The sequence below is a fragment of the Periophthalmus magnuspinnatus genome, chromosome 20, assembly GCF_009829125.3.
Source record: "Periophthalmus magnuspinnatus isolate fPerMag1 chromosome 20, fPerMag1.2.pri, whole genome shotgun sequence".
NCBI classification, from domain to species: domain Eukaryota; kingdom Metazoa; phylum Chordata; class Actinopteri; order Gobiiformes; family Gobiidae; genus Periophthalmus; species Periophthalmus magnuspinnatus.
The window spans coordinates 23056230-23083741 of NC_047145.1; positions in this window are offsets into that span (position 1 = coordinate 23056230).

The following is a 27512-nucleotide window of genomic DNA, read 5'->3' on the forward strand; positions in this document are numbered from 1 at the left end:
ACAAAAAAAACTCAAAATAATAAAAAAAAAACCTGTAAAAACTAAAAAAATTAAATAAAAAATAAAATAAGAGTCGATGGAGCAGGAAGTGCGCCCATGATCACTTCCTGTTTGGAACGCGGCGGCTAACAAGTCCACTTTATACAGAACATTTTATCAGCAGTTTGCAGTTTCAAAGTGCTGCACAGTAGCTGAATAAAACTTGACATGTAAAAATAAAACGTTTTTTGTTCAGCTTGATATTAAAACAATAAAAATAATCCATCTTCTTCCCTTTTCCGGGGCCGGGTCGCGGGGCCAGCAGTCTAAGCAGCGACTCCCACACTCCCCGGGGCCTTCCTCTTCCAAATAAACACCAAGAAGCAATAAATCGTGTTTGAAATGATCTGGATGCACCGATCAAACTTTTTCAGTTCTGATAGTATCTGCCGAAACCTGATATCAGCTGATACCAGAGCAGAGACCCAAAACAGCATTTATTTCCTTTAAATTCCTTAAAAAATAACTGGTCCAAATGTGTTAAGTAGCTGTTTTTTATCCCACAAGTAACTGATGAACAGCTTTATGTAAATTAAAGTTTATTATGTGACTTCCAGCGCCGATTATGACGAGTTCAGAGTCTTGACTCTAAAACAAACAAATGAACCAACCTGAGAAACCCCAGAAAAAGGACATGATAATGGACATGATAAAGGACATGATAATGGACATGATAAAGGACATGATAATGGACATGATAAAAGACATGATAATGGACATGATAAAGGACATGATAAAGCAGGGGTCACCAACCTTTTTGAAACTGAGAGCTACTTCACGGTTACTGAATCATACGAAGGGCTACCAGTTTGATACGCTCTTCTGAAATAACAAATTTGCTCAGTTTGCCTTTAGTTATACATTATTTATAATGATTAGTAATACTCACCTATGTAAAGACACTGATCATGTTAATGATTTCTAACAATGATTATCAAAAATGACAACAAGGTGGGAAACAGATATCAATATTCAACACTTTATCTCTATTAATCACAGTATTTGTTACATTTTCAGATGATCACTTACATCACTACATTTTAGCAAAAAATATCCCATTTGCACAAGCCACTGACATGCCCTGTTAACAAATCATGAACTATGTTGCAACATGTTTCAAAAAGTTAACAATTATGTAATGTTAAACAAAATCAACTTACATATTTTTAAATATGTAATACATTTTTTATTTCACATTTTGAACTAATGGCCAAGTCTGTGTTATGTTTAACAAAATTATAACTTTTAAATGTCATGAACACACTTTTAAATTGAACACAATTCTTCAATATTTTAATTCAACTTTGCCATGGCACTACCATGTTGTCACTGACTACATCTGGTATCCGTCCTTGGTTAGTGGGAAGACTGGCATTGCATGCTGTTCACCAGTGTGTTGTAATCTGGTGTGTAACTTGACACTGCAACTGTGAGTGAGTCTCTCAGATGTGCATCAGTGAGGCGTGTTCTGTGTTTGTTTTTGATGAAGTTCATGTCAGAAAATGCTGATTCACAGAGATAGGTTGAGCCAAACAGGCTGGCAACCTTCATGGCTGCTGTGCATACTCCACTGTACTTCTCTGTGTCAACAAGGCGCCAAAAGTTTGGTGCAGCCTGGTAGGCTTTGAGATGGAGATCATTTTGCAATGTTATAATTTCAATCTCCACCTGTCCAGCATCCAAGTTGAACGTTGCACTTAACTGCTCAGCAAAGCATGTGGTGTCCCCATTCATGAAAGGGTTGGAAATGAAGAACACACATGGTTCAAGCTGATGAAGGTCACAAAACCTATTCTCAAACTCTTGCCCAAGTCTGTTTATTACTTCAATGTACTTTTCTGCCACTTTTTCAAATGTCTCAGATGCAGAAGCATTGTCTTTCAGCACTGACTGCACAGAGGGAAAGTGCAGAACTTTTTTTCTCTGTAAATCTGCAGAGAATGCATTCATTTTGGCTTTAAATGCATTTAAAGCACTTATCATATCGACAACAGTCTTACCTTTGCCTTGCAGCTGGCAGTTCAGGAGGTTTAGTTTCCCAGTAATGTCCACCAAAAATGCAAGGTCAAGTGTCCACTCTGTGTCCTCTAGCAGTGAGACATCTTCGCCTTTGGACTGCATGAACTCTTTGATTTCACGCAAAAGAGACAAAAAACGATGCAAAACTCGTCCTCTGCTGAGCCATCTGATTTCTGTGTGTAGCAGTAGGTCCCCATATTCTGCTGACATCTCCTCTAATAGTACCTTGAAAATCCTGTGCTGCTTTGCTTTGGAGCGGATGTTGTTTATGATTTTCACAACGGGAGTCATCACGTGCCCAAAGCCGATCACTTTCGCACACAACGCCTGCTGGTGAATGATGCAATGGTAATGCAGAAATTTGGGGAAGTCTGGGTCACGTTTACAGTGAGCGATGAAACCTGTCTGTCGGCCGACCATAGCAGGAGCCCCGTCTGTTGTCACCGCTACCAGCTTTTCCAATGGCACCTTTTTCTGCACGAAAAACTCCTTCACCGTGTTATAAATGTCAACTCCTCTCGTAGTTGTCTTTAAGGGCAGTAGTGTCAGGAGTTCTTCTTTTGTGGAGAAATCATTAAACACCATCCGGATAAAAACCAATAACTGCGCTGTACTGCTGCTGTCCACGGACTCATCGCACTGGAGGCTAAACCACTTGCACTTCGCCAGATCCTGCTCCAACTGATCGACCAAGTTACTGGACATAGCTGATACTCGTCTTGCCATCGTAGATGCCCCCAGTTGGACGTCGGAAAGAGTGGAGATTAGGTCGCTTCCATTTTTCTCGTCTTTAAATACAGTGTTAGCAATTAATAACATCGCTTCTTTGACAACTTCTCCATCTGTAAATGCCTTTTTTTTCTTGATCAGAAAATGTGTAGCTCTAAACGAGGCTTCGGTTGCTTTTTGTGAGTTTTTGGCCGGCCTCGTAAAAAAAGACTGTTGCTTACCCAGAGCGGTCTTTAGCTCACGGGCTTTTTCTGCCCGTAGGGCGCTTGCAGGTGGATATTTATCATGGTAGCTTTTGTGACACGTATTGAAATGTCTCTCCACATTGTGCCGTTTTGCTGTCGCCACGGTCGTCCCGCAAATCAGACACACGCAGGTTTCTTTTACAGTCGTAAAAAAGAACTCCTCTTCCCATTCACTGTGAAAGAGATACGTTTTCTTTCTTTTTTCTGCCATGTTTTTGGGGTACGAAAGTGCATACAGCGCCCGCTAGCTTACTCTCCACATCCCACAAGCTCTACTTTACTGCCCATAGGTAAATATTGTGCGCGTTAACCTTAAACTTTAAGGTTAACGCGCACAATATTTACCTATGGGCAGTATCACACTTGTATGTATATAGATTTAAAAAATACTATCTTAAAAATACTTTAAGGCTTAAAGTATTTTTAAGATAGTATTTTTTAAATCTATATACATACAAGTGTGATTAAAAAAATAATAGCAACAGAACAAAATTAATTTTTAGACGCAGCTCTCTATGAGATGTGCTATTTTTGGAACAGGCCCGCGGGCGACTCATGTGGTCCTTGCGGGCGACCGGGTGCCCGCGGGCACCGTGTTGGTGACACCTGTGATAAAGGATACACTGGCATCGCAGCCATCAGAGGTGTAAAATGTTGTTCAGCTAGCGCTAACCTAGCGATAGCAAAGTCAACACAAACATGCACGATTATTCATACAAATACAAACTAACACAAACTACATTCAATAGTTTATTTCTCATGTTGTGTTTCTTACAATGGATATTTTCAGCTTAAGTTTGTCAAACGATGCAGGACGGTTATGTCGTAAATGTGCGTGTAAGTTGCTCGTGTAAGTCGCTCGTATTTTCCCGCGGAGCTGCAACTTTTTTTCCTTCAGACTCTGCAGATCGGTGGCTCATCTTGTTGGTCTTGTTTTTCAAATCCATAATAATTCCACACATCGGACTTCACCTTCTTGAGAGGACGATATAAACGGTGGTGGAGAACCGTCCCCAATTCGGAATAGACGCAGAAGCTAACATGTTTCAGTGCTATGACAGAGCGCCCCCTTGTGGGCAAACACCAGAACTAACATCTAAACATCGTATTGAAACCGGAAACATGAGTCAGTCTGGTGCCGTAAAGACGAATATAAACATGTACAATGATCAAGGTGATTTAAAAATGCTACAAACGATTAATTGCAGACAGTTTTCACCACGATTAGCGATATTATTGCATATCGGCCCATCCCTATTTAGAGTATTAAGTAGTTCCTAACCCTGAATCAAGTCTTTGCTCCTGTTTTACTCAGACTATAGTCATTATAAAGTGTTACCCTCCTTCTCTTAAACTTGACCTTCGAAAGAATTTTGACTAGAACTTTTAAACCCCTTGCACCAAATTTAAATAATTAAACAAAGCTGGTCTCTGCATAATGCTCCGTGTGCGCTAACGACGCCGCTGGAGATCTACGATTCAACAGGAGCAGTGACTCTGAAGACGGAACCAGGCAGATTTAGGGCTTTGTCACTGGACCTTGTGGACACTGTGGGAACTAGTGCCTTTGGTTATTCAGGCCGTGATACATGGACCGCCGCGGCCCCATTACCTTTGTTAAACCCTGTAAAGTGTGACTGGTGCGGGCCAGTGGGGAGCTGGAGGATTCTGGGAAAACCTAATTGAAAGTCGATGGATGGGTGAGTCGTATTGATCGCAGCGGAGATACACATCGGGGGGGGGGGGGGGGGGGGGGGGGGGGGGGGGGACGCCGGCGGCCAATTTGACCCATTTAATGGTCATGTGTAAAGCTCTATTGAATTAGCCTGCTCTCGTTAGCCAAACTGTGCCAAACTTATAATGCTAAAGTCAAACACGTGCGGCGAATGTGGGTTAGTCGATATACGCTACTGAGCTCATGTTTATGCTAATGTACACGTGCGGAACCTTCAAAATAAAACACACAACAACTTAAAGAGGAGGCGTTTTACTTCTATGGAGTATTAAAGAGGAGGTATTTACTTCTGTGGGGTATTAAAGAGGAGGTATTTATCTCTATGGGGCATTAAAGAGGAGGTATTTACTTCTATGGAGTATTAAAGAGGAGGTATTTACTTCTATGGAGTATTAAAGACGAGGTATTTACTTTTATGGGGCATTAAAGAGGAGGTATTTACTTCTATGGAGTATTAAAGAGGAGGTATTTACTTCTATGGAGTATTAAAGAGGAGGTATTTACTTCTATGGAGTATTAAAGAGGAGGTATTTACTTCTATGGAGTATTAAAGAGGAGGTATTTACTTCTATGGAGTATTAAAGAGGAGGTATTTACTTCTGTGGGGCATTAAAGAGGAGGTATTTTCTTTTATGGGGTATTAAAGAGGAGGTATTTTCTTCTGTGGAGTATTAAAGAGGAGGTATTTTCTTTTATGGGGTATTAAAGAGGAGGTATTTTCTTTTATGGGGTATTAAAGAGGAGGTATTTTCTTCTGTGGAGTATTAAAGAGGAGGTATTTTCTTCTGTGGAGTATTAAAGAGGAGGTATTTTCTTCTGTGGGGTATTAAAGAGGAGGTATTTTCTTTTATGGGGTATTAAAGAGGAGGTATTTACTTCTGTGGGGTATTAAAGAGGAGGTATTTTCTTCTGTGGAGTATTAAAGAGGAGGTATTTACTTCTATGGGGTATTAAAGAGGAGGTATTTACTTCTGTGGGGTATTAAAGAGGAGGTATTTTCTTCTGTGGGGTATTAAAGAGGAGGTATTTACTTCTGTGGGGTATTAAAGAGGAGGTATTTACTTCTGTGGAGTATTAAAGAGGAGGTATTTACTTCTGTGGAGTATTAAAGAGGAGGTATTTACTTCTGTGGAGTATTAAAGAGGAGGTATTTACTTTTATGAGGTATTAAAGAGGAGGTATTTACTTCTACTTCCTTCTGCACATCACATCAGGTTTGTGAAGTCATAGTCACAGCTTTGTGTCATGTTTTTGTATATTTCTGGAGAGTCGTCGTGTGGAGCGTGGGTGTTGTCAGCTTGTGGGCGGAGCCTCGTACAGAATCTTAAAGCCAATCATCTAGAAGGTTTGAATATGGCCCGGGAGAGATCGCTAGATTACTCAAACATGCACGGGTGACGTTGAAAACCACTTTGGACATGTTTTTGACGGGGGAATGGCGTTAGAACGTGGTAAAAAGCTCAGTTTAATCCATTTTGCCCTGTACTGCCTCTTTAAAAGTCTAAATTAAACCTCATTTACCCTGAACACGGGGTGAATTCCGCCCACGTTTCGAGCGGTTTACCTGCAGACGGCGTTTTGCACCGACTCCAGTGTCCAGCGGTGAACATCTGACCAGCACAGAAGGTTTGAATAACAGACCGGCGCTCATCTAATTACCTGAGAATCTGAAAATCCCGATTCTTTCCGCAGACCTGAGCCACAGTTCAGTCCGACAGAGGAAACAAAAATATTTAACATGGGAAAAAAAAAAAAAGTTGGGAATCCCGGCTTCTGAAAACATTCTCCTCAAAGAACTCAAGTGTTTCTTCAACTGGAACGCTCCCATTTGTGCCGCTTCCACCACAAATAAAATGAACAAATGCTACCGGAGAAGCTAAAATAACAGTTTCTGGTCTGACAATTATTCACTCAAAATACTTTTAGTCGAGTTAAAACATACGTCTGACTAGAATCTCAAATCCGTTTGTTTTGTGGGAGAAGGTTAATGTCTGTGTTTGTCTTTTAAATGAGATTAAACAGTAAACGTCACATTTTTATACGTTTTTCCACCTTCAGGTCGATTAAAGTGTTTAACATTAAGGAACCGTTCGCCCGTTGACACACACACATTCACACACCAGTGCAGACACAATAGACTGTTTGTATAAATGGACTTAGCTAAACCTGTTAGCCGCCGCGTTCTAAACAGGAAGTGACCATGGGCGCACTTCCTGTTTCATCGACTCTGGCTCCAATTCACTTTCTATTGAAAAACTGTGTCCTCTCTCTGTACCTGCTGATGTTCATTTCATTCATTTTGGTCTTAAATGTTCATATTAACCCTCTACATGATCCTGGGGGTCTTTTTTTGGAATTATGAGTTTGTTTGGGGTTTTTTTTTTTATTTATTTTTTTAGGGTTTGTCTGTTTTTTTGTTTTTGTTTTTTTTAGTTAATTCGATTTTTTGTGTTTTTTTTGTAGTTTTTTAATTTTTTTTTAATTTTGAGATTTTTTATTTCTATTATAATTATTTTAAATCATATTATTTTTTATATTATTATTAATTATATAATATTTTAGTTTATTTTCTTAATTTTTTTTGTTATTTTGAGGTTTTAGTTATTTTGTTTTGGTTTTTTTAGTTGTTTTTTTTAGGGTTTGTCTGTTTTTTTGTTTTTTGTTTTTTTTAGTTAATTAGATTTTTTGTGTTTTTTTGTAGTTTTTTATTTTTATTTTTTTGTTATTTTGAGATTTTTTTGTTATTTCTATTATAATTATTTTTAATCATATTATTTTTTATATTATTATTATTATTAATTATTTTATATTTTTGTTTTGTTATTTTGAGGTTTTAGTTATTTTGTTTTGTTTTTTGTTTGGGTTTTTTTCTGTTTTTTCTGTTTGTTTGTTTTTTTACTGTCTCCTCTCTCTGTCTCTGCTGCTTCAGACTCATTCTGGTCTTAAATGTTCATATTAACCCTCTACATGATCCTGGGGTTTTTATTTCACTATTGTGTCTGTAAATCAAGATACGAACATTAATAACAGACAAATCAGGTCCTTCTTTCCCCGAGGTCGCTCCTGTTAGCGTTAGCAACAGGTTTGATTGACAGCGTTGCTAAGCGTCCTCTTTCTGCTAAACCAGTGGTGCGGGTGGAAAATGCGACTTATATATGTTTTTTCCTTCATTATTACACATTTTTTGCCCGTGTGACTTACTTACTATACTCCGGAGCAACGTATAGTCCGAAAAATACAGTATATAAATGGACATAGCTAACCTGCTAGCCGCCACGCTCCAAACAGGAAGTGATCATGGGTGCACTTCCTGTTCATTGACTGTGACGGACACTGAGGACAAAAGGGTCAAGCGCTTTACGAATAAGAGCGAGGGGGATTTGAACCGCCTACCTGAGCGCTCTACCAACTGAGCCACCGCCGCTCCGCTGGGAGATAAGACTTAAATAAAACCATCTCCAGACGCAAATCCACAGTGTCCGTTTTAAGTGTCGGCTCGGCTCGTACACGGCTCCGGCTTTGACCGAGGAACTCTGCAAAATCACTCCAGCGCTCCCAGACATCCGATTTATCTCTCCAAAAGTTTTCAAAGCTCCAACTTTCTTTTTGATGCTCGCTGGTCTATTTCCGTACATTTGAGCCCACCGCCGCCACCACCGCCACCACCACCACGGGCTGAACGTAGAGCCCGCTGTGAGCAAAGGATGGAATTTTCCTGAGGGCACAACAAGCCCACGCTCGCACACATCGGCCGTTTTAAAACTCCAAACATTTTTTACGTGTTTGCTGTGGCTCTCCTCATCTCCTCGACGTGACAGTTTTATTTCAGGTTTGTTCCGTCTCCTTTTGGTTCGACTCTCACTGGCGTCGCGTCTCCAGGTTTTTACTGCATTTTCTAAAGAATTGGAGTTCAGAGTGACCCAAACGAGACGGGAGCTGAGCCGAAACGTTATCAGGCTGTGAGTAAAGTTTAGATACAGGATACAGTGAACCTGCTTTAACGTGGAGGGACACTAGGGGGCAGCGATGATCCGAATGTCAGTCGAGCAAAATGCGTTTTTTTTTTTTTTAACAGTGATTTTCCGTGTCACTGTCTGGATTTATCTTTTGCTACACGACAGTTACTGGGTCAAAACCTCGCTGTGTGACGTCACCCGTAGAGTTCAGCGCCAAATGAAGCAGCGAATCTGGAGCAGAGTTTCACATTTGGAATTCCGACCACGAGTATCATAGCAACCAAAGAACCAATCCAGAGGTAACGCCCCTTCCCGCCCGCACCACTGGTTTAGCAGAGAGAGGGCGCTTAGCAACGCTGTCAATCAAACCTGTTGCTAACGCTAACAGGAGCGACCTCGGGGAAAGAAGGACCTGATTTGTCTGTTATTAATGTTCATGTCTTGATTTACAGACACAATAGTGAAATAAAAACCCCAGGATCATGTAGAGGGTTAATACGAACATTTAAGACCAGAATGAGTCTGAAGAAGCAGGTACAGAGAGAGAGGACACATATTTTCAACAAAAAAAACCCTTAAATAACAAAAATAAAATAAAACAAATAAATAATTATAAAAAAAACAAACAAAAAAAAACTAAAAATATAAAAAACAACCCAAAATAACAAAAAAAAAACAAACAAAAAAAAAAACTCAAAATAACTACAAATAAAAATAAAAATAAATAAAAATTAAAAAATAAACTCAAAATAATAATAAAAAAAACTGAACCCCAGGATCATGTAGAGGGTTAATACGAACATTTAAGACCAAAATTAGTTTGAAGCAGCAGAGACAGAGAGAGGACAGTTAAAAAAAATAAATAAATAACAAAAAATAAATAAAAAATATGTAATAATATATAATAATAATAATAATAATAATAATAATAATAATAATAATAATAATAATAATAATAATAATAATAATAATAATAATAATAATAATAATAACAATAACTAATGAATTAACCCAAAAAAAAAAACAAAAAAAAACTAAACTTAAAAACTAAAGTCAAAATAACTAAAAAAACAACAACAAAAAAAAAAAAAAGGATCATGTAGAGCAGGGGTCGGCAACTTCGCTTGGCTTCGGGCCAATTTTTTTCAGCGCCCACAGGTGGCGGGCCAGATGGTAAAGGTATTGGCTTACATATATTTATAAATACATAAATATGAATTACATGCATTTTAACTCACCTAAAACAGCCAATTAAAAAATCCTCGGGCAAAAGCTTTTGCTCCTTTTATTATGGTTTTGGTAAGAATTATGCCTTTGTTGAACATGGTAATATGGATACTAAAGGCGCACAGTATCAGGTAGAGCTATGAAAAACTTTTCACTTTAAGGTTTTACCTCATTTATTCAGGTCTTTGTCTCATGATATTAATTGAAACTAATACTTTTGTGGTTAAAATGTGCGGATTTAAACAAGGATAAAATCTTTCTAAGACGGTTACCTGAACCAGGAAGCTGCATAATTATTGCTTATCGTCAAATCTCTCCATCACAATTCTTTTCTCACGCTGTCTTCTTGTGACCATCACTGCGATTTAGCTCTGCCTCGAAGGTTAAACTACGACAGGCTTTTAGTCGTGCGTAATACCGCACTAACGGCTTCCTTACTCCGCATTTGGTGCCGTAATGACCTGCACCTTTACGCACGACTGTGGGAGAGCTGTAGGACTTGGATGATGCCAAGTGCAGCAAGGATCGTGATAAAATCACAACGTAAATGAAAAATGTTTAAAATTGACATGGCTAAGTGGATTTATGTTGTGTCAAACATGAGCAAAGGTCGGGAACAATAAAACCTGACATGCGGACAAAAAGCAAGTCCCCACCCCGGTTAAAAGAAATCTTCAAACTGAGTATTTTGACAGTTTTGTGATTAAGTGATTTATTTTAATAAAATGGGGAATTTTGAATAACTAACCACAGAAGTGCAAGAAGGCTACAGCGTAACGGGTGCACATTCCTTGAGCTGCGCGCAGTCTGCACACTTGCCTCACCAGATGTCCAAAAACAGTTAGCCACGATTTTGACTGGTGAAGGTGTATGTACACACCAGTTCATTGTTTGCTTTTAATGTTGTGTTACATGCACATCATGGGCAGTGGAATGCCCGTAGCAGTGCCCACATAACTTGGTATTTGTCGTAACGGTGGGTGTAGCGGACCAAAGGATGCAGACTCGGGGAATATTTACGGTATTTATTAAAGAAATGACAAATGGTGCAGTTCGAGGGTTGATCCGGCGGTGAGCAGGAGGTGAGGCACGGACCAGGATCCAGGAGCGGAACGTGGAGCGCAGCGGAGATGACGATGCGGGCAGCACCAGGGCAGGACGCAGAGTGCTAACCAGGGTCCGGGGTCGCGGAATGCAGAGATAAAACAGACAGTACCAGGGCTGGGAAGCAGGGTGGAAGCAGGGTCGGAGCTGAGCTGGGAGCGCTGGAGCTGAGACGTTCCAGCAAGCTGGGTGGAGACGCACATACGATCCGGCACCGAACGGGATGAGGATGAAACGAAGATGAACCGGCACTGAACAGGGTGTAGAAACGCAGATGATCTCGCCCTGAGTGTCTGGTCCTGCCTCCTCTTATACACAGCAGGTGGTGGTGATCGCGCTGATGAGCTGCAGGTGCGCGCAGGAGGAGCCAGGAGCTCAGCCCAGCTCGGCAGGTGAGGGACGGAACGAGCAGGACAGGAGGAAAAACGTGGAGCAGACGGAGCGGATCATGACAGTATTAAAGAATCAATGCCGGAAGAAAGTCCAAAATCCTCTGGCGGGCCAAAATAAATTGGCAAAGGGCCAACATTTTCCCGCGGGCCGGACGTTGCCGACCACTGATGTAGAGGGTTAATACAAACATGACCAAAATGAGTCTGAAGCAGCAGAGACAGAGAGAGGACACAGTTTATCAATAAAAAGTGAATTGGAGCCAGAAGTGCGCCCATAATCACTTCCTGTTTGGAACGCGGCGGCTAGCAGGTTAGCTACGTCCATTTATATAAACAGTATTTTCTCTGGAACGACTCCCTGATTCCAAACAGACCGGAGGATTAACACTCGGCCGCTCGTCGGAGAAACAGCTGATTTGAATTTATTTTTCTCCGGTTAAAGACGTGACATCGTTCGTTCTGGATGATGTGAGATTTTTGGAGAGGACACGTCTTCTGCATTTGAGACGCACCTGATCCACATTAGCGTCTGTGGTTGGACTGTACCACGATCAGACGGAGGTTTTTCACATTCTACGGTCCAGTTCCAGACACTGCAGTGCCTCCAGATTGAAACTGACTTCCTCATGTCGGTCGGATTTCAAAAGAGCGTTTCAACAACGTCTCATTCACACGTTTAACGCACAAATCACAAAACACCGTCTATGGTAAAAACGCATCGTAAACCATTGGAATTTAACTTCGAGCACAGTCGCTACGTCGCAGATCTGACCCGTAACTTGACCTAGAGCCTTTACGCACCTCCTGATCTCCATGGAGCTTGTTAAATTAAAGGTATACTGTGAAACAATCCAGAAAAATATTTGAAATGTAGCAAATCGACCGTATGAAGGCAAGAAAATGGCAGAAGCTTCACCAAAAAGGTTCCGTAGTGAAGCTTTAAAGAGGCCGTTCTATAACTGGACTTGTATATGATGCTGTTTCCTGATCTGTCCTAATGTCATTTCCTCGTCACACACAGACCTGGAGTTGTGTTTTGTTTCATTCACACATGTTTAACGCACAAACCTGCAGATTTACACTCCGTTCCACCTTGTGATGTCATCGTGTGGCGATACAGGAAGTGCTCCGCTGTGTTTTTAAACTCCACACACCTTCATTTATAGAATCATTTGGATCATTTCAGTCCTGGAGTTGCCTCTTATCTCGACTGAACTGAAGGTAAAAAGGAGGAGTTAACGTGAAAACTACCACTTGATGACATCACAAGGTGAAACAGAGCGTTTTGAGTTTTGGAGACGTGACAGACGAATAATAAATGAAATAAAACACAACTCCAGGTGTGTTTTTTGAGGAGGGAACAACATTAGAACATGGATTAAAGCTACAAGAGTCAGTTTTGTGTGACACTGGAGCTTTAAACATCTCTATCTCCATGGAAACAAACGAGCGACATCACCAGGTCAAATTACAAGTCAGATCCTGCAAACTAAGAATGCAGCTTTTTCAAGGTTTTCTGAGGAATAAAACACTTTCGATTAATTAACATGCATCAGTTTAATGCCGTACTGTGGACTATTCCAAGCAGTGACATCTACATAGACACAAGTAGGTGGCAGACTCCCAAGAAAAAAGTTACATAGTGCCTCTTTAAATATGTTTTTGCATTAATTTGTTGTTTATTAATTTCTTTTATGCTTCACTAAGCTCATTTTGGATAATACAGAACAGTTAATCTGACAACGTTGATCTTAAACAACAATTTTGCGTAATTTTAATTCCAAATATATCGTGGATGGAATAATTTACACATTTTAAATCACAATATTCATTTAAAGCAACTTAATAAAAGAAACAAGTCCAAAACTGCAGTGTCCAATCAGAGCTGACGTCGCCGTAAACGTCGTCACGATAAAGAGTCGTGTAGCTGTGGCGCCCCCTGTGGACAGAGGCACGTCACACGAGAGCAGAGCGTTTTTATAAATTTGGACCAAAATGAAGACGTGACGCTGCAGAATCGAGTATCAACGATTAAGAAAATAAAACTGGAGAAGGAAGAGCGGACGTCACAGTGGGAGAGTACGTCAGAGTCACGAGAGAGGAGACAAGAGAGGAGACGAGAGGAGACAAGAGAGGAGACGAGAGGAGACAAGAGAGGAGATGAGAGAGGAGACAAGAGGAGACAAGAGGAGACAAGAGAGGAGATGAGAGAGGAGACGAGAGAGGAGACGAGAGGAGACAAGAGAGGAGATGAGAGAGGAGACGAGAGAGGAGACGAGAGAGGAGACGAGAGAGGAGACGAGAGAGGAGACGAGAGAGGAGACGAGAGAGGAGACGAGAGAGGAGACGAGAGAGGAGACGAGAGAGGAGACGAGAGGAGACGAGAACGAGGAGATGAGAGAGGAGACGAGAGAGGAGACAGGATAGGAGACGAGAACAAGGAGACAAGGACAAAGAGATGAGAGGAGACGAGAGGAGACAAGGACACAGAGACGAGAGAGGAGACGAGAGAGGAGACGAGAACGAGGAGACAAGAGAGGAGACGAGAAGAAGGACACGAGAGTGGGCGTGTATGTCACAGTGGCCGTGTCACAGTGGGCGTGTCTCAGGTGGAGGTTAAACGGGGGCAGATCGATAAAATGGCATCTTGAAAATAGTGGATTAAAGATTAAACTCAAACATGAATCAGTCCAAATAAAACTCCAGAGACTCAACATATTTAAAACTCCAGTCTGAAGAACACGTCTGATTTAAGTTTGATAGAGTTGAGTAAAATCCTGTGTTTTGAGACGTATTTGAAAGTGTAAACTCTGTTAATTCAGTGGAGTTTTACCCCGAGGAGCCTCAGCCTGTGACGGAGCCAGACTGTGATGGAGGTTTGGCGGCGGGGGCAGACCCTCCCTGTCCCCGCTCTGGGATGGGACCACTTCTCACTGCGGCGGTGTAATGTGCTGGAACAAACTCCTCTCGGCTCAGAGTACAGGCCATTTTGTCTGCTCAATCTACCAGTCAAAGGCTGACATCCAGATTTATGAGCAAAATAAAGACCGCCATCGCTTTGGGTAAACAACGGAAGTGTATGGAGGAGGAATATGGCTGTTTTATTACTATTGTCAAAGGAACAAAACACCAAACCAAATGTCAGTGTTAGACAGAGGCTCGGAAATTGCTGCAAAAGGCCATTCAGAAAACGCTGTTCCCAAACACAACTTAATAAAAGACTAAACCATAGACTGTGTGAGGACGTGGAGCGGGTGCGACGTCACCTCAGCTTCAGCTCCACGTGAAGCTCATCGACGCTGAAGCAAACGAGCAAACAAAGAACCAATCCAGAGCGAGGCTGTTGAGCACCGCTGGTTTAGCAGGGAGCAGGCGCTTAGCAACGCTGTCAATCAAACCTGTTGCTAACGCTAACAGGAGCGACCTCGGGGAAAGAAGGACCTGATTTTTCTGTTCCAGTATGAAAATCTATTGCGTACACAAAGACTGTTTATATGAACGGACGTAGCTAACCTGCTAGCTGCCGCGTTCCAAACAGGAAGTGATCATGGGCGCACTTCCTGCTCCATCAACTCTGGCTCCAATTCACTTTACATTTAAAAACTGTCCCCCCTCTCTCTGTCTCTGCTGCTTCAGACTCATTTTGATCTTAAATGTTTGTATTAACCCTCTACATGATTCTGGGGTTCTTTTTTTTTTTTTTTTGTTATTTTGAGTTTATTTTTTATTTTATTTATTTATTGTTATTTTGAGAGTGTTTTTTTTTAGTTTATTTTCTTTTCTTTTTTTTTGTTATTTTGAGTTTTTAGTTAGTTTTTTTGTTATTTTGAGGGTTTTTATTTAATTATTTTTTTAAGTTATTTTTTATTTTATGTATTTATTTATTGTTAGTTATTTTGAGTTTTTTGTTTTGTTTTGTTTTTTTTGCTTTTTTTTTGTCATTTTGAGTTTTTTTTGGGGGGGGGGTTGTTGTTTTGAAAGGGTTTTTAGTTTATTTTCTTTCTTTTTTTTGTTGTTTTGAGTTTTGTTTAGTTAGGGTTTTTTTTTAGTAATTTTGAGGGTTTTTTATTAGTTTTTGTTTGTTGTTTTGAGTTTTTTTTATTTAATTTTTTTTGTTATTTAGAGTTTATTTAATTTAATTTATTTATTTATTCATTTATTTATTTATTTATTGTTAGTTATTTTGAGTTATTTTGTTTATTTTTTATTAGTTATTTTGAGGTTTTTTTTTGTTATTTTTATTTTTTTGTTATTTCGAGAGTTTTTTTGTTTATTTTCTTTCTTAATTTTATTTTATTTTTTATTTATTTATTTTTTTGAGTTGTTTTGGTTTGGTAACATCACGCTCACTTAATCCACTTCTTTACTCAGCCTCTGGAAGAACAAACGTGTTTTAAAACCTTGAATAATGCATCATTTCTTTAAGAACTTGGCCTAAAAGTGAATCTTTCTGAGCCGACGGCGAGTTTGCCCTGGACACTCTGTGATAATTACACTGTCTATCGCTTCAGTGCGTCGCTCGTGCGTCTGCTGCGGCCCATTCAATAAACTATGGGCCCCTCACTCATTTCTGTTTTAAGTCTCCTCTGGTTCACATAACTTCAGTTACATCACTTGAGGAAGTCTCTCTAATTGCTTTATAATCTAATTAGGCGCCGTGTAGACGTTAGCCGCCCAGTTGGATCCTGGACAGAGGAGCGACTCGGCTTTAGGTGAGGAAATCCAAACGGCTCACGTGGGCCGGGGGCAGGTGGGCCGTGTTTTGACACCGAAACCTTGAACAAAACAAACGTCCCCTTTCCCGCTGCCCCTCCCTGAACACAGCTGGGATTTTCTTCACTTCCCAATAAACCGGAGCCATGAGCCGGATCCTGTTTCTATTCCCCAAACCCCCGTCGTCGTTATTCACCTAATTATCATCAAGCTTGTCTTCCTGTGTAATTAAACTGTGTGAGCGAGCGCTGGGGCCGTCGGAGGAATCGATACTCAGATACTAGCAAAACTGAACAAGACAGTATCAGAACCAGATATTCATTTGAACGAGAATCGATACTGAAAAATAGCCACAAAATAATCAATAGTTAGTTTTTTGGTTGTTTTTTTTGTTATGTTGAGGGTTTTTTTATTTAATAATTTTAAATTAATTAAATGAATACAAACTAATCACAAAAATATGACAAAATATGACATTTCCAGTAGTCATAGTTGGTAGAGTCTTTATCCACTTTATTTATTTATTTATTTTTAGTTGTTTTTGTTGTTTTTTTTGTTAGTTTTTTTTTAGGGGGGGGGTGTTTATTTAATTTTTTTGTAGTTATTTTGAGGGGTTTTTTTGTTAGTTTTTTTTTTTTTTTAAGTTATGTTGAGGGTTTTTTTAATTAAATTTTATTTATTTTTTTATTCATTTAATTAATTTAAAATTAATTAAATGAATCCAAAATAATCACAAAAATATAACAAAATGTGACATTTCCAGTCGTCGTAGTTGGTAGAGTCTTTATGATCTGAACGGTTGGTGGTTTGAATCCTGATCTGTAAACATGATTAGTAAAACTGATCATAGATTTTATAAACAAGTGAGTTTCATTCAGCTCCAGATGAAGCTCATCGAGGCCGGAGGTGCAGCTGTGATTTTGGACACAAGTTCCATATTTGGAATTCCCACCGTATCATAGCAACCAAAGAGCCAATCAGGAGCGAGGCTGTTGAAGGTAACGCCCCTTTCCCCCTGCACCACTGGTTTAGCAGGAAGTGGGCGCTTAGCAACGCCGTCAATCAAACCTGTTGCTAACGCTAACAGGAGCGACCTCGGGGACAGAAGGACCTGATTTGTCTGTTATTAATGTTCATATCTTGATTTACAGACACAATAGTGAAATAAAAACCCCAGGATCATGTAGAGGGTTAATACGAACATTTAAGACCAGAATGAGTCTGAAGCAGCAGAGACAGAGAGAGGAGACAGTTAAAAAAAAGACAAAAAAAAGACAAACAAAAAAAACTAACTAAAAATGAAAACAAAAAAACAACAAAAAAAAACCTCAAAATAACTAAAAAAAAACAACCCAAAAAACAAAACCTCAAATTGACTAAAACAAAAAACAAACAAAAATAAACAAAGAAAACAACCCTCAAAATAACAAAAAATAATAATAATAAATACCTAAAAAAAAAACTAAAAAAAAACCTCAAAATAACAAACCTCGACTTTGACAAAGTTTAAATCCAGACTCAGTTCTATTTCTCTGCTGTGAAAGGGGTTTATTCTGCACTTTTCTCCTCTGTTAACATTAATTTTACGACGATTATTCATGTTTTGATTTGTCATATTGTGATTTTTCTGTCTCTTATTCTGTAAAACACGCTGAATTCCTCTGTGTTTATGAATGAGTGAGTGAGTGAGTGAGCGCTTTGAGTCACTTTAAGGTGGAAAAGCACTGTTTAAAACCTGCCGATTTCCCATAATCCTTTGCGAAAACCAATAACACGCACAGATTTTAACCCTCACCGACATCTGGCCCAAACCCACGTCCAGTTTAACCCGGCGGACGAGCGCAAACGAGCCCGTGGTATTTGCGCTTTGGGACCATAACACGACAAAATGCTTTACGCTCCCTCCGAGTCCAAGTTAAGAATCTCGAATATAACTTCCCCGCTGCCTAATTACTTCCTGAATAATTCGCAGCCGGTCGAGCTCGCGCACTATCTCGCCTCCGACAGAAATTGATTGCGAAACGTTGGTCGCTTCTGTGTGTGTGCGCCGGGAAATGGAGAGATCAAGAATTAAACAGGGAGAATCAGTCTTTGAAACGGAGATGACAAGGTAACAGATGTAAAGCTACGGCGGCGGCTAAAAGGGGCCGTAAAAACCCGCCGTACTCCAGACCGCGCGGCGTAATAAGACGAGATAATGCATAGAGCGCTAATAAAACCTTTATGAGAGCCACCGGAGTCTGGACTGTGAATCACGACGACACGAACACGCTCAGATCACATTAAAACACGTTATTTTACGCATCACGCCGCGTTTCAGTCACGGTTCGGGTTTAATAACGTTTCTGTCGTCCGTGAGCTCCTCGTTTTGCGACGTTAAACTTGGAGATCTTTCATTTATTAAGCAACAGCTGTTTTTATTGTTAAATTACCCTGTGAAAACATGCGTGAGCAGCGTAGCCTCTCCACAGATCTGAGCTGTAACGTGCAGCTTGTCTCCACGGCGAAAAAAAGTGACAGTATTTTCTGGACTATACGTCGCTCTGGAGTATAAGTCACACCAAAAATGCATAAAAATGAAGAAAAAAAACATATATAAGTTGCATTTTGGGGGGAAATTGTATTTATTTTGAGCCTAGAAAGTGTAAAAACATTGTATAAAAAAGCGACTATTTGCCAATGTTCCGCAGTATGGCTTTAAACTTATCAATATTTCATTCAGTTACAGGGTTTTTTTAAGGCTAATCTTACAAAAACACATCTTTACTGTGAGCGGGGTGGCCTCTCCACAGAGCAGACCTGTCACACGACCAGCTAGAGTCTCCATTTCATGTCCTAGAACGTTCCAGGGAAACGTCTGGAGACAAACACAAAAGTTCCACGGTGCACGGCATTTTAAGTGACGCGTAACTCGGACGTCGTCGTCATGGAAACGACACGTCAACACGAGCTGTTCAACTGAAACGAGACGGAGTTTTGTTTCATTCTCACACGTTTAACACAAACAAACCGGCAGATTTAGGCTGAGTTCTTCTCTCAAACTGAAAAAAACACTCTGTTCGACCTTGTGATGTCATCGTGTGGTGATACAGGAAGTGCTCCACTGTGTTTTTAAACTCCACCTTCACTAGAATCATCTGGATCATTTCAGTCCTGGAGTTGTCTCTTATCTCGACTGAACTAAAGGTAAAAGGAGGAGTTAACATGAAAACTACCACTTGATGACATCACAAGGTGGAGCAGAGCGTTTTGAGGTTTGGAGATGTTACAGACGAATAATAAATGAAACAAAACACAACTCCAGGTCTGTTTTTGACGCTCTAACAACGTTCTAACACGACTTAAAGCTACAAGAGTCACTTTTGTGTGAGGCAGAACTTTAAATCTCTAAAACGACTGAACGTTCCGTTTGTGCTGAACTTTCCTGATTAAATAAAAGTGAAAAACAAACGAAACACAACGACGTAACAGCAGCACAAACGAATTAAACACCAAACAGTTTATCTACAAAAAACATGAACATTCAAATCTGTGTTTGGATCTAATTATAAAACTGAACAAACAAAAGCAAAAGCATCAGATTCAGACGCACACAGGGACACACAGGGACACACAGGGACACACACAGGGACGCACACAGGGACGCACACAGGGACACACAGGGACACACACAGGACACACAGGGACACACAGGGACACACACAGGGGCCGCGGCGTTACCTTGAACATAAACATTGTGCTCTGACACACACACACACACTGTGCTGTTGTTTTGTTGTTTCTAAATCAGTTTGTGTGGTACGACTTTAACAGACTCGTGATTGTGCGTCGTGTTTGTGCGTCGTGATTGTGCGTCTCTGAGCTGCCTCCATGTTGTTTTATTGTCGTGTTTATCTCCTCCACAGAGCTGAGCTGTAACTGTGAACTCCCACTGGACGAGTCGTGTTTGTAGAGACAAGAAGTAGATTGCACACACAAACACACACATAGACACACACACATAGACACACACACATACACACACATAGACACACACACATAGACACACACACATACACACACATAGACACACACACATACACATATATAAACACATATACATACACACACATATACACATATACACACTCCTACACACACACATACATGCACACATACACATATATACACATGCGCAGAAAACAGAACAAAAACAGAACAAGAACAGAACGAGTCCAGGTCTCCATCTGGTCTGAACTGGACTCAGGACAAGTGTAAACGCTGTTTTATTGAGCGACAGTGGCTCAGACGGTAGAGTATTTGCCCATTGAATTGAATCCCGCTCTCGACATAAACATCGACATAAACATCGTGGGTCGCTCGTTGTTTCACAGATTTTTCTTGTTTGTGTGTGGAATTTTACATGCTTTTTTTCCCAGCGTCTGAACATGCATTGTGTCGTGCGTCCTGATTGGCTGTTGGACTGTAGACCATTGTGTCGTGCGTCCTGATTGGCTGCTGGACTGTAGACCATTGTGTCGTGCGTCCTGATTGGCTGTTGGACTGTAGACCATTGTCCCTGTTCCTTTCAATGCCGAATATGGGACCAGTTTCATCGCTAAAATCCTGTCTAAAGTCGCTCGGTCTGTGTCAAATGTTCAATGTTTATGTGCAACAACACGTCAACACTGCAGCGATTCTCTAGAACATATTAACTGTCAAAATCGTCCGCTCCAAACAACAAAAACAAAACCTAAATGACGACGGCGACGCCCACAGGAACGTTCAACGCGACTGTACGTATTTAATCTATTTTAGCGTCAGTGTTGGGTTCAGGGTTTGGGTTTAGCGTTGACGTTTAGAGTTTGGTTTTTCGAGTTACTTTTCACTTTCGATGCGACTGTACATGTTTCATCTTTATTCTGAATCTCTCGTCTTTCCCTCGAAGTCCTAAAAAGTCACTGGTGCGTTTGACATCACAGATCGGCCCACATCCTGCAGCTCCGGTCGAACAGACAGAAGCTCGTGTTTTGATCCGCTCTCTCCGGGGCTCGCGGCGTTGCACCGGCTGATTTTGATGAGTTAAATGTGGTGGTACTTTTCTCACATCTCTATCTCTGAAGTCCAAATTTCTGAAAGTTGCTCTGGATCAAACGGCTTTAGGGCTCAGTGTAATGGGAGGTTTGAGTAATGCGCTTAAGTATAAGACCAATACTTTCTCTGGGTTTGAAAATCACGATTTCCTCAGTTTTTTTTAGAACGTGGCGACTTGGAACAACAATTTTTATGATTTTGAGTTAGCTAAAGATGCTGTGACCTGATTTTTACCGTCTTAAAACGTGAAAAACACAAAAATTTGCAGCTTTTTAAATGGTTTATAAGCGGTGACGGTGGCTCAGTTGACAGTTCGAAGGGATGGGACCATATTAAAACTTAAGACGCGCGATTATTTTGACCAAAATAATTGCGATTAACAATATTATCATGATAATTATTAAAGCAGGGTTTACAGTTTCTTAAAAAAGTCACTAAAAAACATCAATTACCGTAAATTTTGGACTATTGTGCGCGCCTGAATATAAGCCACACCACAATTTTAAAAGAAAATTAACTTTGTGGATTTATAAACCGCACTTGAATATAAGCTGCAGGTTTTCATTGAGATATTTACACAGAAAGACGGTAAATTATAGGTATTCAGATTCATGGCTGTTTTAAAACTATGAGCCACTGCTAGCAAATTGTGCAAAATGCTATTCAGCTAGTGCTAACCTAGCGATAGCAAAGTTAACACAAACACGTTCCATTATTCACGCAAATCTAAACTAACAAACTACACGCAATAGTTTATTTCTCATGGTGTGTTATTTACGATGGAGATTTTCAGCTTAAATTTGTCAAACGATGCAGGATGTTTGTGTCGTAAATGTGCGTTTAAGTCGTAAATGTGCGTCTGTGAGTTGCTCGTGTAAGTTCCTCGCGTTTGCCCTCAGAGCCGTGTCTTTTTTCCCTCCAGACTCTGCACATCGGTGGCTCGTCGTCTTTGTTGCTTCTTGTTTTTCAAATCCGTATTAATTCCACACATCAGACTTCTTCAACTTCTTGAGTGGACGATATAAATGTGTGACACCATCAGGATCCAGACCCACTGAGGTGAAGAACCATCAGGCACAGAGGCTAATGATAGAGCGCCCCCCTTGTGGACAAACGCCAGAACTAACATCTAAACATTCTATTGAAACCAGAAACAAGAGGCAGTCTGGTGTCGTGAAGGCGAATATAAATGTGTGCGACGATCACGATTATTAATACACAGAACAGTTAATTGTGAACCTTTTTTTATTGCGATTAACAATATTTTCGCACATTGCACACCGGATGAATGTGTGAGTGGTTCCTTGATGTAAAGCGCGCTATAAAAATGTGTTTGGGGAGTTTTGCCGTTTTCACAGGAATGCTAAAAACACGTAGCATGCTAACACCGCACACCGACCTCTTACTTCCTGGTTCATGGAGAGTAAAAATGCTTTTGGATTAGATGCAGACGGCGCACAGCAGCTTCATTTTGACCCTATAAGAGCTGGTTTTACAATATGTCTGTGGAGTGAGCGTGAAAAACATCAGAAAATCAGACACGGCCCTTTTTAGTATTTTTATTGTACAAAAAAAGTACAAAAAACAGGTTTGTGTCTGTGTTATATGTCTATAGAGAGTATTATTTTAACATGGCAGTTAATAGGGTTTGGCAGTTCTTTGGATAGTTCGAAGTTAAGACGCAAAAGAACACAGACCCTCCACCTGCTCCTCCACCTCCTCCTCCACCTCCTCCTGCTCCTGCCCGTCTGCCAAATGAACCGCAGATACGAACTGTCTGAGGATGGATCACAGATGAGAGCCTCGTCCCATATGCTGCTTTCGATTTCCCCCGAGGCTTAAGAAGAAACATGGACCGAGACGAACTGCGGGGGAGGAGACGGGAGGCTTATCTGAGGACACGACGCAGACAGACAGAGGCAGACGCAGACAGGGGCAGACGCAGGCAGGGGCAGACACAGACAGGGGCAGACGCAGACAGAGGCAAACACAGGCAGATGCAGACAGACAGGGGCAGACGCAGACAGACAGGGGCAGACGCAGACAGACAGGGGCAGACGCAGGCAAAGACAGGCAGACACAGACAGACAGGGGCAGACGCAGACAGGGGCAGACGCAGACAGACAGGGGCAGACGCAGACAGACAGGGGCAGACGCAGACAGGGGCAGACGCAGACAGACAGGGGCAGACGCAGACAGGGGCAGACGCAGACAGGGGCAGACGCAGGCAGAGGCAAACACAGGCAGATGCAGACAGACAGGGGCAGACGCAGACAGGGGCAGACGCAGACAGACAGGGGCAGACGCAGGCAAAGACAGGCAGACGCAGACAGACAGGGGCAGACAGGGGCAGACGCAGACAGACAGGGGCAGACAGGGGCAGGGGCAGACACAGACAGGGGCAGACGCAGGCAGACAGAGGCAGACACGGGTAAATGGAGGCAGACACAGACAGAGGCAGACACAGAAAGACGGGGCAGAAGCAGGGAGACAGAAGGACGCAGGCACGGGCAGACGGAGGCAGACGCAGACAGACAGAGGAAGACGCAGACAGAGGCAAACGCAGGCAGACGCAGACAGACAGAGGCAGACACGGGTAAATGGAGGCAGATGCAGACAGAGGCAGACGCAGACAGACAGGGGAAGATGCAGGCAGATGGGGAGAAGCCGGTGGACACAGACGGAGGCAGACGCAGACAGACAGGGGCAGACGCAGGCAGACGGAGGCAGACGCAGACAGACAGGGGCAGACGCAGACAGACAGGGGCAGACGCAGACAGACAGAGGCAGACGCAGGCACAGGCAGACGGAGGTAGACGCAGGCAGACAGGGGCAGAAGCAGGCACAGGCAGACGGAGGTAGACGTAGGCAGACAGGGGCAGAAGCAGGGAGACACGGAGGCCGACACAGGCAGGCAGATGTAGACAGTAAGGGAGCAGACGGGCAACGCACTCAGACAGGGGCAGACGCAGGCGGATGTAGACAGACAGGGGCAAATGTAGGCAGACGCAGATGCAAGCAGATGTAAACAGACAAGAAGCAGACGCAGACAGACAGGGGTACACGCACTCAGACAGACAAACATAGGCAGACGCAGACAGACAGGGCAGACGCAGACAGTTGTAGACAGACAGCAGCAGACAGAGGCAGACAGAGTTTAAATAGAGGTGCGTATCCTCACTGTGACCTACTTCTGTCGTCTCCTGCTGTTCCGGGAGCTTCCTCGGCGACTGACAGTTAAGGTGAGCGTGACAGGCGCCGCCGGGAATCCACAGCGACGCGTTTTTATCTTTTATCTTTTGACGTTTTATTTATTTTGAATCATACAAATAGATTAAAAAAATAATAAAACCGGTCTAAATGTTTGATGTTTAAACTGCTGTTTCACGTTGTCAATTCAACATATCACAGTTTGGATCGGAGCCTGTGGAGGATTTATTGGTTTATTGGATGTTTTAAGTTTGGAATTTGGCCTGGCTTTACACAATCGGAGAAATGTTCCGTATCCACCCTTTTTATGACCAAAGGGACGAAAGTGTTCAGTCATAAATATTATTCATATCGTTTATTTTAATCATGTTGCGTTTAAAACTTTACTTTTATTTCTATTTAGGGTTTAAAACTTGAAATCTGACAGAATTCAGATGAGTGAGACATTTGTGAAGAGCTTAAGATCGAACAATAAACGTTTTTGCGAAATCGGCCGTGTTGCTGTCCAGCCGTCCAGATGTTCCACAAAAGAAAAGTGGAAAAACACAATAATCTGCTGCGTTAGTGAAAACATTTATCATGTTGTGTCAGAATACATTTGAATTTGAACAAAAGTAATACTCATTAGTTTAAAGCGGACGTATTACACTGTTCTCTGATCACGTCCTAATGTTTCCTCATCACAAACAGACCTGGAGTTGTGTTTTTTTGTTTCATTCTCACACGTTTAACACACAAACCTGCAGATTTAGGCCTGAGTTCTTCTCTCAAACTGAGAAAAAACACTCTGTTCCACCTTGTGATGTCATCGTGTGGTGATACAAAAAGTGCTCCACTGTGTTTTTAAACTAAATACACCTTCATTTCTAGAATCATTTGGAGTTTCAAGTTTCAGCCCTGGAATAGCCACTTATCTCGACTGAACTAAAGGTAAAAAAAGGTAGTTGTTAACTTGAAAACTAACACTTCATGACATCACAAGGTGGAACAGGGCTAAACCGGGACTAAACCAGAGATTTGAATCATGTTATAGTTATTTACTCGTCCTTTACCCTCTCAACGTCGTCTCTGGAGTGATTCGAGCATGTTTGAGTAAAGTTTAATCGCTTATTTTCAATTTACCAACACTCTGTTCCACCTTGTGATGTCATCAAGTGGTAATACAGGAAGTGCTCCACTGTGTTTTTAAACTCCATGCACCTTCACTAGACCTTCACCTTCATTTGGATCATGTCAGCTTCTGACTTATCTCGACTGAACTAACGGTAAAAGGAGCTGTTCACTTGAAAACTGCCACTTGATGACATCACAAGGTGGAACGGAGTATATTGAGCTTTGGAGATGAAGACAGACTAATAATAAAGTGAAAAAACACAGCTGTAGTTATGTTTTTGAACAGCATTAGAACACGACTTACACACAAAACTGACTCTTGTAGCTTTAACATTAGGTTAAATCTGTTTCTTGACATATGACGACACAATCCTGGGCATATTTTAGATCGCATATTCATTTAATTTACACCAGATGCTTGTTTGGATCCAACCTTCACCATTTATTTTGAGACTTACGCTAAGAAAATACCTGTGGGAGCGGGATTCGAACCGGAAACCTTCGTCATCCGCACCAAGTTCACACAATAACTCAACGCATCCTCACTGTACGTAAAACCCATACACACCTCAAATCAAAAGAACCTTTGATATTCTACTTCTAAAAACCCGCGTCATGGCTCAGATCGGCGCCATATCTACAAAATGTTTCATTCATGAACTTTCGAGTCCACGCCGCCTTTAATCTTCGCTCCGCTCGGCCTCTGATGTCATCTGTTTTGCGAGGAACCTGAGTAGCATTATGAGCGGATTTGTCAGCGTGATGGAACACAAATGTAGCTTTAGCCTAGCGCGATGTCAGGCCTCTGCAAACTTAAAACACAGTCGCGCGCTAGCTCTCGTCTTTAGCGCGCACGTCTGGATATGCTCAGCTGGCGTTGAGTTTCGCTACATCTGTAAAACAGCACGGCGACATATGGAAAGAATCAGCCCGCAAAGCGCTTTCTCGGCGTTATCGCCACATCTTTTAGCCTTTAGCTCGGGAATATTTCAACAGATAGCAACTTTGATCACGCTAACATCTTTTAATTAACGATATGATTTACTTTTTAGTGACCCGGCGCGTTTAAAAGCAGGATTTACTCAGCTGGAAAGAGTTGCCAAAGTGTAATGAGGAAAAAAAACAAAAAAAAACATGAGCCAGCGATATAGATCTAAGCACAGACTAAACATAAGCTAACGGTTTAGCAACGAGCTACGTACATATATATATATATATACATAAAGGGAAGGGTGAGGACGTCGATGGCATTTTCCAGCGCTGATTTATTTAGCGTTAGTGTTTACAGTTGAGCAGATGGGGCTCAGATGGAGTTAGCGATACGCGGCTAACAGACAGGATATTACAAACAAGAGAGTGAGGTCTAAAGAGCGACGGGTTGAAACGGGCTCGCTGTGGTCGACTCCGCAGACGATATTTGAGGACAACAACTGTGTTTTTGTCAAACGCGAAATTTTTTATAGAAATAATAAAGTTCAAATGACCCCGAATTTCCCCAAATAAAAGTTGTTTTGCCGAGATGGATGAAAAGGAATGACAACAGTTTGTATTAATTCCAAAGTCCGAGGCCAGTTTTCCAGTGCGGTCAGAGCGGTCAGAGCGGTCAGGGCAATCAAGGCAAATAGTGCTTGTCCAATAAAATCTAAAATCATCAAAATGTAATTAAAAAGTTTTGAATCATATCCAGATAATCCAGTTTTCCCTTCATTACTGCCTGTTTGAAGTGCGTTTGTAGTTTGTGGTCACGGTGTCCTTTAGTACACCCTACTTGTCACTGAGGGAACTGCATCCACCGCGGTTCTGGACGTGTCATTAACTCGTGTTGTTTTCTCTGTTATAAACTCCATGCCACACTCAACATGAGCTTTTACATCCATTGTTTTAGACGCTTGAATAAACACCATAATAAGAAGGAATCGAGAGGAATCAGATCTGAGGAGATTTTCAGTGAGATGTT